This window comes from Papaver somniferum, unplaced genomic scaffold, assembly GCF_003573695.1.
Source record: "Papaver somniferum cultivar HN1 unplaced genomic scaffold, ASM357369v1 unplaced-scaffold_139, whole genome shotgun sequence".
Lineage (NCBI taxonomy): Eukaryota > Viridiplantae > Streptophyta > Magnoliopsida > Ranunculales > Papaveraceae > Papaver > Papaver somniferum.
The window spans coordinates 1,075,341-1,088,564 of NW_020623156.1; positions in this window are offsets into that span (position 1 = coordinate 1,075,341).

A 13,224-nucleotide genomic window follows, 5' to 3' on the forward strand; every position below is an offset into this window, starting at 1 on the left:
GAAAAAAAATATGATTAACCATTTGTTTTGCTTGGTATGTTAGCTATGGTGCATTTTTACTAGTACTCACTCAATAAATCTGCTATCTTAACTCTCATATAGGTTTGGTATTGAAGGGGATGAAGACATGAATGCAAATGTCACTTATCATGAGCACTCACAGATCATACTATGATTATACCTTCCCCGCCACCAGAAATTCCTCAACCAGGTTAACTATTTAAACAATTGCATGTTTCATATTAGTCATCCATTGTTTTGAATGTATGACTGACAATTTCTCCCCAACTTACTTCTAGTACCTATGGAAACTGATGGCATGAGAGATGAACATCCTGATCAAAGGCCAGAACCACATACAATCAGCAGGCTGATGAACGTATAGATGGCGTTCAACAGGTAAAAAGTATTGAGCTTAAGCACTTTAAACCATTCTAATTACTTGTATTATTTATGAAATAATTTTGTAACTGCATATCTAACTCTATAACTGGTAGAAGTGGATGAGGTTAAGCCAGTGATAATAAAAGGGAACACGAGAAGAAAAGGACGATCCAGCTTGCTATGGATTTTGAACCTATCATCAGGGACACTGTTTACCATAGCTGGCTTCAGGACGCCTCCAACCTTGTAGGAAGAAAGAAGGTTCTAATATTACGCCACCTTCTATCAAAATATATGACCGAGAATAAAAGTTAGTGACTCAGCGATCTTTTCATTGTAGCTAAAAATCCCTTTATACTCCATCTTTCTTGCAGAGAGCCAAATATAGCACTAGAATGAAGATAGCATAGCTCGTGGACATCCCTCCTGTGGCGCTTGTAACGGGGTTGGGAGGAAAGTATAGCACAAAGATCTATTATCTGAAGCCTCTGCTAGACCTATATATGGAAAGCATCCAGATTCGTCCACCTCATGATTCCCCTGCTGGTCAGTCATCAGTCATTTGCTTTCCCTAAATGCTCGCAAAGAAGATGGAAGTAACTGATGTCCTCTTACTTTGCAGGAAGTACTCCAGGGCCCCGACCACCTTATCACCATTTGATGGAAATCCAGTGGAACTGGAAAGCTAACTCCACCCATTTGTGTGCTTGTTTCATAGTCAAAACTTACTATGCGCCTGACATGCGAATTTTATGGATATGAAGCTTGTTGAAGATCTGCGGATTGGTGTTAGGACTCATTCAAAGCAACTATGCACTGAGAAGGAAATGCCCAACCATTCAGCCGTAAGTTAATTCCACCCTTTTCTAATCTTGATTTTTTTCCACGGGTTGGTGTGAGGATCGTGGTGAAAACATTTATTTGTGCATTGACACGCAAAGCATCTTGAACGGTGTAGAGTATTGTTCCAAGCAACCATCCATTGGGAATCAAATGCAAATGCCCAACTTAGACAACTTTGAGTTTCTTGTAAATGACCGATTCCGCTTTCGTTATACCTGATGATTCTCTACATTTCTTGATGTTGGTTTTTATTTTGATTTGTTCACCAGGTGCGCGCATGGCCTAGTAACAATGATCTGGAACCGGTTTCCCAGAAAAAACTAGTAGTTTTAGTTAGTTTTACAATGCAAGGGTTCTCTAGTTTCTGGTGAGGTTAATATTAAAAGCATGTTATGTAAAATAATTTGTTTCTCTGTGATGAATTCAGTGTACTTTGTAACAAATGTTTTATTTTAATGATATTTAAATTATTTTTGTCAATTTAATTTTTATGTATGGCTTTTAAATTTTTCTATTGCATGCCCTGTGCCTCATATAAACTACGCACATAAAATTACAATCAGTCAACGTGTATTTGTTAGGACCAGGCAATGGTTTAGCTACAGTAATGGTGTGGCAACAGAATTTTGAAATTAAAAATAAATTAATATTACACGTTGTTGCCTCACCCGTGGGTGTGGAAAAATATTTTTAAAATAAATTTTCAAATAAAATAAAGAAAAGGAAAATTAGAAAATACATTTTTGCCACATGCTTTTGCCTCACTGTTTGATGTGGCAAAAAGGCAAGCTATTGCTACTGTACATTTAAGGTGTGGAAATAAGTTTTTGCCACCCAAGTTGTTGCCACAGGTGTGGCAAAATATTTTTATGTGGCAATAGGATATAGCCACACGAAATATGGGTTAATGCCACATGAATGACGTGTAGCAATACACCAACTTTCTTGTAGTGTTTGGTTGCCGAATATGAGTTTTTAGTTGCCAAACACATTGGCAACTAATGGTAGTTGCGGAGCCTAAGTTGCCGTATGGGGTGTTTCCAAATGTAAAGACAATTACTAAAAATTTATAGTTTCCATGGTTTCATTTGGCAACTTATGTTACAGGAGCCAAATACGTTACTTAGTTAAATGCAATTAATTAAAACCAAAAATTTTTGCAGTTGTTCTAGAGTTGCCAAACATATTAACAACATAGTCATCGTAGTTGTCAGTAGCTTGCCACATAATATGGCAACTAAATTAAAATCTTGTTGTGGATTTATTTAGCAATTAATTTGGTGGTGGCCAAATACTATGATTTCATAATTTCAATAGGTATAGACAATTAAGTTGAAGTTGATTGATAGTTATCGAATCGTTAAACAATTAAATTTACTAGTTCGCATGTGGTTCTCAAATCATTCCGCAACTGTGACGAAAACTAACATTTCGTAATGTAATTATTTTGGTTGTATGCATGGATGATATTGTAATTAATATCGTAATTAATATCACAATTAATTATTATAATTAATATGGTAATTAATATCTTCATTTATCTTGTAATTAATATCGTAATTGAACTCAAATAATTATCATAATTAATATGGTAATGATAATATCGTAATTAACCTCATAATTAGTTAATTACTATTTTTGATCATATCCTAATTAATAATTTTTTTGTATAATGTATGCATCGACAAAACAAATTAATAAAATATGCATTTCATTTCCATAACCAAGAGTAAAAAGTCATAACACCTTATTACAGGATGCTTCAAAAAGCCATACTACACGTTATCATCGTCCCTACCCTAATATCCTAATACCAGAAAAAAACAAGAAAGAAAAAAAACACAAAACAAAATAAAATAGAAACTCATTCATCACTGGCTGGCCCACTCCGAACTGGGATCCTCCAAGTCAGTCTTTCAAATAAATAAAATCATTCATCATCCATGGCACCTTCCACATTTCGATCCTCCATATCAGGATAGTCACGGATGTAGTTTTCATCCTCTAGGTCATCATAGTCATCCTCATCATTTTGACCTTCCACATCAAGATCCTCATCTCGCCCACTGACCTCTGCATCATCCTCCATTTCATCATCTGATACATCTGGTACAACCATGGAAGGATAATGTTTAGAAAAAACTATTAATTAGATCAGTAAGCCGACGTGTTTCTCTTCTCTGTAGCATGTTTTCTGTCTGTAGAGACTCAATTCTTTCATTCAACAATTGTATTTCTTTTTCCCTTAAATCAGCTAAACTCTTGTGAGTGTGGGAAGCTTTGCGACGACGTTTGTTAAGACTCCCACGTTGTTCATTATAGACAGTTTCATATATGTCAGATGGAGTTTTACTAGATTCTCCTCGCAGTGTTGCTTATTTCATGTCCTCCATTGTTTTCTACATAAATTACAGATAGCTATACATGATCATATATTGTTGCAGAGATATATTTAGACACAAAATTCAAAGTATATTTGTAGTATGTCTTACTTTCATCTCCTGACATTTCGGTGGTAATTTTTTAGAACCATGGGTTTCTGAAAACAAAATCACTGCATCACAAGGCTTGTTCTCCGCAATCTTTGAAGCAGCAAGCAGTTGCATACAAACCAAGTAAGTTAACACTACAAGGTATATAAAACACGGATTCGAACTAACATCAGTAGACAAAGAATGAGATACAATTAATGCATACCAAATCATATTCTACGCTGGCAAAACTTCTGTTGCCCGCACTATGATTAATTTCCTTTGCTTTAGCAGCCGCAGTCCCTCTCTCTGAATTTTTCTGTCATTTAAACTCCACCATCTGTTAGCTTAAGCAACTCTGAAGTGTATTCATAACATATATAGCTTGATATTTTAATCTTTCTACACATACTACAGGAGGCTCTTTCATGGAAAGTCAAAACTTCATTTTATTTGCGACAGTCTAAAACTAGGTATGCTACGCATATTTGACAATAGAAGAACAGATAGGAAGTTCAAATGCATACCCTTGCGGAAAAGAACACACTCCTAACTAGAAACAATAAATTTTCAAAGAAGCAATGAAATTGTATAAGGGGTGTATCACTAGGTGACATAAAATTGCATATGCTATCTAATTTTATGGTTATAATGTATCCACAAGTAAATTCAAAATCTAACACATAATCAATGATAGTTTGATGAAAAGATCACATGTAACTGAATGTATATACCTTGAAATCTGGCGTGTCGAAAGTCTTGCACATATATATCCAATCCTCTTTGTTAATCTCCAGTTCAGAGGGTGGTTCGGAGGCCAAAGCTACCTCGTGACTACTAAGGTTTTGAATCTTTAGGTATGCTTTATGAATTTTGTGCCTATGCCTGTTATATGCATTCCTCATTATTTTCTTGATTGCTTCCTCTGGGTCTTCTCCAGTGCGAGACTTGATTGTAAAGTAGTCCTGGTTGAGAAAAAACTGATTAGCTGGGAGTTATAATTGACATTAAAACATCCGAATTATTGCTTTCACAAAAAATATTATTAAAATTGGAATAACACAGTGACTTCTAATACATACATAGAGATTTTTGATCACACGCTGAATTTTTTCAGGAGGAATATCATCAAATGCATCGTAATTCAAGGGACAGTTCTGACTTTGCCTAGTCCACATGCACACTGAATTGATTGCGACCTCGTTTTTATAACCACATAGTCTACCTTCATAGAGATCCAATTCAAGTATTTGTCCCCTGAATTTGGAAAGTTCCTTCATACAGCTGCGCCCTCTTTTTTTCCTTAATGGTACTGCTGTTTAATACTAAAAACGAACATATAAGTGAACTCGCGCAAAAAAATAAAATGAAGTGTTCTGCATCTTTTATTTTCACATATGCATACATTTATACTTACTCGTTATTTCTGCAGTACCACATTCTTCATTTGATTGGGGAGAATTAGATGTTGAACGTGAAGGATGCTGCCGCTGGAGGTGTTGATCTTCAGGAGTATCATTTTGTTGTGGCTCATAGCGTGAAGTATTCTGATGCAAGATGTTTTGGTTTCCAAGAGGAGAGCCATTTGATGGTGTTTGAGATTGTCGTTGGGAAGATGAACTTCGACTACCCTGATGTTGTAATCCCAATGGTTGTTGCCGAGAAGAACTTGATACTTGAGTGTTATAAAGTTGATCTGATTGATGTTGTACTTGACGATGTCTTTGCATATGTCCTGCATTTGAAGCATTGTACTCTGCCTCAAGCGATCTTTGTACCCTATTATTTACGAGTCCCCTTGGAGATCTCCTTAAAGAATTAATAAAATCATTAGACCTGCTGGTTAGTACACGATTACTAGCAAGTCCTCTAGGAGATCTTCTCGGAGAATCAAGAAAATCATCATCTATTAGAGGTAACCTTCTCGGTGTTATAGGAAGACTTTGTCCACCCCTGTCTCGCGGTGGTGGTGAACGTGTTGGCAAGGGAGTGTTACGAGTTCTTCCTGATCTTTCTTCTGGTGGTTGAAGGTATTCTTCCTCCACTCGTTCATGCTCTTCGATATAAGATGATGGTTGCTGATTCATTGGTTGTTGTTTCTTTCTACGAACTTGTTGGAATATTGATCCTCTTCTTGATTTTCCTGAACGCGATGGTGGTTCAACCAAATCCTCCAATGAATGGCGCACTGATTGTTGACGACCGAGTTGACTAGCCCTTCCTCCTCTATTCTTTACGCTACCTGTAGGAAAACAATGAATGAACAAATTAACAAATGCTACACACTTCATTATATACCGTCATCTGACAATATAATTCTTACCGTAATTTGACCTCAACTGTCCAGGGGCTATGCTTGCTCTGTTGGAGCTCCCAATTTTGTTCCTGGAAAGTTGTTTTTTGGTTTGAGACATCCGGAAAGGAATAAGAAAAGATCAGTCACGGAACCAAATCTGAATAGCAAAAATGATATTACAAAACTATAACAATCCTGTAGAGACAAGCATAGGATTATATTATTACTAAACTATAACAAATTCAATCATAATTTAGATGCATTATTTTTTGTTTTGAACCATTCTGCACAACCTGATGGAAAGGGAACACCCAACTTAAGCAGGATAGCATACACAATTAACTGCTTTGTAAAATAGTGCGGCGATTTGATATGCATTTTCTAGCCTCAGATGCACACTTTCCTAAATTCTAAAGAGGGATATGGTCATCACTCCACACCTTCCTGTATGTCAAGCAAATCAAGTAACTTGTTTGATAACTGAATAATAATATGTATCATGAGTCTTTTCAATCAAAGATAATCTAATAAGATTGAATTGTTACAAAACTAGATGAATCCTATGTAACCCCAGTTTCTTTTTTTATTCTTTGAGGAAAAAAGTTAAATGTATTAGAAAAAGGAATCCAAGAGAAACAAATTACAGTGCTACAAAGAAAAAAAAGCTCTAAAAAGCTAGAGACAAGGCCAAATTTAGACCAAAACACTAGCAAACAAAAATATGTAACCCCAATTTTAGATTCAATCAAATAGTCTAATATCAACTTATGAACTCATGGATCAAATCGAAAATCGTAAGTTATTTAGCTATAGATAAGCATAAAAAAGATATACCTTGCTGTTTTTGATCTCTGATAATTCCCCAAAAAGGATAAATCTCTTAACATCTCTCGAATGATTTTAGGGTTGAGATTTATAGCTATTCCAAAACACCAAGCGGGAATAATCCCCGCCCAAAAGAATTTTATTTTGATTTTCATCCCGCCCAAAAATTGTTAGGGTTCAAATCGAAAGTTTTTGGACCGAGATTATTACCGCTTGATATTCTTCTTCCAATCCTAATCAATATAATCAACACAACCATCCTACGGCGATGCAGAGAAAATTACAAAATTGTAGAACTAAACTTCGATGAATAATCCCTAATTTTCTTCCAAAATATCAGATGGAGGAGAAATCTTATACCTAAAATTGAGATTGGGAGAAATCCGCTGGATCTGGAATTGACTCTTGAGGAGAAAACTATGTTGGGCATCTGTTTTACTTCCTTTCTCTTTTTTCCTTTTCTTAGTTGGGCGTACACGGTAAAGTAAAGGCTTTGGTATTTTATTTTTAGACCGCTCCTATTGACAGGGCCACAATCTTATTCCAATGGACGTGAGCAGTTTACTTTTTCGCTTTTACTTTTTGCAATTGGACCAAAAGTACTCATCACCGCCGGGCAGAAATTTCCACCACCGTCCCCAAAATATTACCGCCTCTCACCACCATTGCTAACAGTTCAGATTGAATTTTTGATCGTTATGGACATAACCCATAGGACCAAATACTCTAACAAATAAATTATGATACTTTTAATGTGGAAATGTTAAATGGATGATATCTTTTTTAATAGAATTGGGTTTTTAATGGAATAAATGTTGGTGGTCTGTATTTGTTAAATGTTCAATTCAGCAGATGCTGGCTTCAAAGTCGTAAGGCCGTAATTGTCGAGTTTTGCGCATATTATCATTATTCATCTGATTAAGTTTTGAACTAAAATTTGTCCTGTACTACATGATTATAATTAAAACTTGATACTTAAATTTAGTAAATTATAAATTATTTGAATATTTTTGATGAAAATTTGATCAGGATAAAACATATCTGAAATAACATTGAAACAGAAGAATCCAAATTTCACTATTTTTTGTCAAATTTAAAAAATCTATCCACATCAAATATTCAAAATCTTTTAGATGTCGGCAGATAGACCAAGTGTAACATTCTTCAAAACCCCACTTTCGACACTTCATTTGTAATAAATCAAAAAAAATTTGAGTATATTTTAATGAAGATTCGACCGAGTTGGAATGAGTTCGAGTAAATTGCAGAGACTAGAATTTTATTCTCCCAAGTAGAGGCGATTTGCATCAAGATTTATTACACAATCAAAACTCGACACGTCAATCATAATAAATAAATAAATAAGAAACAATATGAATATTTTTTTTGATGAAAATTGGATCGAGTTGGGACGAGTTCGAGTAAAACTAAAGAAATTGGAACTTAATCCTTTTGAATTGAGACGGTTTATAATTGAAAATATAGTTACATAATCAAGACTCGACAATTTCTTTGAAAATTTGACCGAGTCGGAAGGAGTTCGAGCAAAAATGAAGAAACCAGAACTTCATCCTTTCGAATTCAGACGATTTGCGTCAAAATATAGTTACATAATCAAGACTCGGCAATTCTGTTGAAAATTTGACCGAGTCGGAACGAGGTCGAGCAAAGATGAAGAAACCGGAACTCCATCCTTTTGAATTGAGACGCTTTGCGTCAAAATATATTTACATAATAAAGACTCGGCAATTCTGTCGAAAATTTGACCGAGTCGGAACGAGTTCGAGCAAAAATGAAAAAACCAGAACTCCATCCTTTTGAATTGATACGATTTGCATCAAAATATAGTTACATAATCAAGACTCGACAATTCTGTTGAAAATTTGACCGAGTCGGAAGGAGTTCGAGCAAAAATGAAGAAACCGGAACTTCATCCTTTCGAATTCAGACGATTTGCGTCGAAATATAGTTACATAATCAAGACTCGACAATTCTGTTGAAAATTTGACCGAGTCGGAACGAGTTCGAGCGAAAATGAAGAAACCGGAACTCCATCCTTTTGAATTGAGACGCTTTGCGTCAAAATATATTTACATAATCAAGACTCGGCAATTCTGTCGAAAATTTGACCGAGTCGGAACGAGTTCGAGCAAAAATGAAAAAACCGGAACTCCATCCTTTTGAATTGAGATGATTTACATGAAAATATAGTTACATAATCAAGACTCGACAATTCTGTTGAAAATTTGACCGAGTCGGAAGGAGTTCGAGAAAAAATGAAGAAACCGGAACTTCATCCTTTCGAATTCAGACGATTTGCGTCAAAATATAGTTACATAATCAATACTCGGCAATTCTGTTGAAAATTTGACCGAGTCGGAACGAGGTCGAGCAAAGATGAAGAAACCGGAACTCCATCCTTTTGAATTGAGACGATTTGAAGCTTAAGAGGCAACCATTCTTAGTGAGTTAGAAAATCTTAAGCTAATCCAGAGATATCAAAGCTCAGTGATGAAGTAAGGGGCTGCAAGTTGGATCTATACAGTGTTTTTTTTTTTTTTTGAAATTTAGTTAGTATATATAAGCATAGCTGTTAAACTTTAACTGGCAATACTTATTGACAGACTAGGTTGACATTATGACTGAAAAACTAAATGGGGGCATAAATAGACAGGACAGGATCAGGAGAATCGAGTACACCGACCGAATTGAGTGAATCGGGTCAAACGAATAGATTATGTCAGTGAACCGAAATATTGACCAAAGTTAATGGTTGAGTCTGAGTAATACTCGTACCTATGGGCCAATGTGACAAACAATATTTTATCTAAAGAAATATGGCACATGTACATTTTTTCCGAACACACAAACACCAAATATTTACATTTTTTTTTATTTGATATATCTCGTGGTGGACCATGTTTTATTTTCTAGCTGAACCGTTTTGTTTCATTTTTTTCTTAATAAACCGAACCTTGGATTAGATCCCAGAAACCTTGTTATCGGAGTATTTTTCCACTCTCTAATGAAATTTGTTCACCATCATAATTTTTTTTGCGCGGGATAAAATCAAATGGATTAATTTTTGGGCGGGATTGTTCCCGCGTATCTCTTCATCTATAAAGGGATCCCTAAAGTCTTTTGACATTCACTGTAAAGAAAACCCTAAATCGTTTCAAAACCCTAATTGATATTTTTTCTATTGACAGGAAATTTATCGATTTTTGATTCAAACCTTCATCTTACCAAGGTATGTTTTCTGTTGACCTCTTTTATTTTAGTTATGGGCTCAATTTAGTTTAGTTATGTGTATGTTTATCAACCGAGAATTTAACAACTTAACTTTGTCCGTGAACCTCTTTTCCTGCTATGATGATTTTGCACACCGACATATTTAGCTTGAAATTGTCTAATTTCTTTGTGTTTAACTCTTAATATCAAGATGTGTATATATTTTAATGTGATAAATGATTTCATGAAGATTTGTAAATCTAGGAAGCCAAATAAGTTATAATTACCATCATAAATCAAGCCTTGAATTGATTACCTAGCAACTTCTAATTGATTTTTTAGAGTAGCCTATAACTGTTTGTGAAAATTACCTAGTCAATTAGAATTTTGAAACTTAAAATACAGTCTATAAATGCCGTGTGAATTGATCTTGGTCTTCTTTATAGACCTTGATTCATGCATTTTCGTTTAGTAACTATCTAAACAAGTACTTCATCAGCTGAAAATCTTACAACCCATGTTTGCACGATTCTACTTGAAATGTACTGCCATATAAATTATATCCATTCTATACATGCTTGCACTGCGACTTGCTTTGATATTAACTAATAACTAATTCTCATTCGTGTTCGTTATGTCATGATGTTCCCTGGATTTTATCTTGATATAATAAAGCTATTGGTTACCATTGATGTTGAATTTACTGGAGCATGTTTATTTTAGTGATCTAATTCAGACTATATTTTTAGGTATCTTAAATATTTGCATCTAAATTGCTCATCAAAATCGAATTGATATATTTACTCTTTATGTTCATAGGATGGATTTCCAAGACTTCACTACTATTGACAAGAGCTGGATAGGACTTCCAAGAGACGACGATGCATTCAAAGCAGGAGTTCGAAATTTCATAGACTATGCGAGTTGGGATTTAGAACCCGACTAGAATTTTTTTTGTCCTTGTAAGGATTGCAATAATAATAAGAGAGAGCTTGTGTCTGTAGTGCACGGACATATTCTGTGGAATGGCTTTATGCCGGGATATGTCGATTGGGTATACCATGGAGAAGGGGATGACCAGGTGAGGGAAACAACCAATACTGGAAATGTGGTGCAGGACGACGATGATGAAATGTATGATTTGCTGCAAGAATGAACTATGACGCCTCCAATTTTTACAAGTTGCTGAACGATGGGCAGGTGTCACTATATCCTGGCTGTGAAAAGTTTTCAAGATTATCCTTCATTGTGCACTTGCTTCATGTCAAGTCCCTTGGTGGATTGAACATCAAGGGGTTTGATGCGTTGTTGAGTTTCTTGACCAAAGCCTTTCCGGATGCCAAACTACCAAAGAATTTTTATGAAGCTAGAACAACAATCAAAGGCTTGGGGCTTTGCTAGATTTTGATCGATGCTTGCGAGAATGATTGTGTTTTGTTCTGGAAAGAGAATACAGATAAAACTTCTTGCCTGGTATGTCATGCTTCAAGATGGAAAACTACTGAATTGAATGTGGATAACGAATCAATCCTAAGGACACCAAGAGGTAAAAACATTCCAGTAAATCAATTACGGTACTTCCCATTGAAGCCAAGACTTCAGAGGTTATTTATGTCTTCAAAGACCGCTTCTTATATGCGATATCATGCCAAAAGACGTCCCAAAGATGGAGTTTGAGGCATCCAGTTGATGCAGAGACATGGAAGACCTTTGATAAGAAGCACCCAACGTTTGCATCTGATCCTCGCAATGTAATACTTGCATTAGCAACTGATGAGATGAATCCGTTTGGGAATATGTTGCATCCACATAGTACATGGACAGTTGTTCTCATCAATTATAACTTACCACCGTGGTTGTGTATGAAATAGGAAAATTTTATATTGTCTATGATAATTCCTGGACCCAAATCCCCAGGAAACGACATCGATGTGTATTTGTAACCACTCATAGAGGAATTGAAGGAATTGTGGGATGAAGGTGTTGAAACTTACGATATTTCAAAGAAAGAGAATTTTAAATGTCGTGCAGCATTACTTGGCACCATCAGTGATTTCCCTGCACTAGCTATGCTTTCCGGGTGGAGCACCAAAGGGGAATTTGCTTGTCCGTGATGTGGGCCTGACCGATGTTCAGAACGACTGAGCAATGGGGGAAAGTATTGTTACATGCATCATCGTCGATACTTGCCTGCTGGTCATCATTGGATCCACCAGAAGTAAGCCTTTGATGGAGAGAAAGAACTTCGAGAACCACCACATCTGATGAATGGGGAAGAAATTGCTCAACAGCTGGCTCATTTTCGACAAGTTCAGTTTGGTAAGAATGCCAAACAGACAGGTCTGATAGAAATAACACCGGTTACTTTTGAACACAAATGGAAAAAAAAGAGCATATTTCATGAGTTTCCGTACTTAAGCTCAATTATATGTTTTCATAATGTCGATGTGATGCACGTTGAGAAGAATATTTGTGAAACTGTATTAGGCACAGTGATGAATGTAGAAGGGAAAACGAAAGACAATCTTAAGGCCCGGTTGGATCTGATAGACTGGGGATTACGGCCGGAGTTACATTTGAGACAAGAGGGAGATAAAATAGTGGTGCCAACAGCTTCTTTTGTCATGTCGCCCAAAGAAAAGGAATCTTTTTGTAGAACTTTGAAGGATATTAAGGTTCCCGATGGACACTCATCAAATATTTCTCGGTGTGTTAACGTTAAGGATCGAAAGATTATGGGTCTGAAAATTCATGACTATCATGTATTAATGGAATATTTATTGCCTATTGCCTTACATGGACACTTGGATGGGGATATATTGGAAGCACTGAGTGAGTTATGTATGTTTTTTAAAGTGTTGTGTACACGGGTTCTCAAGATAGAGGATCTGGATAAACTACAAGATAGTATCGCAATTACTTTGTGCAAGTTGGAAAGAATATTCCCCCATCTTTTTTTTTTGTGATGATGCATTTTCCCATTCATCTAACACAACAAGAAAAGGAAGCATGTCCAGTTCAGTATCGGTGGATGTATCCGATCGAGAGGTAAGGGTATTCATTTATTTTATGTGCAACATTTGTCTAATTACATTGACGACTTGGGTGAATATTTCTTTTTGTAATTTTTTTTATACAATCACTATTTTTGCATCCTTTGAAGTATTACTGTAA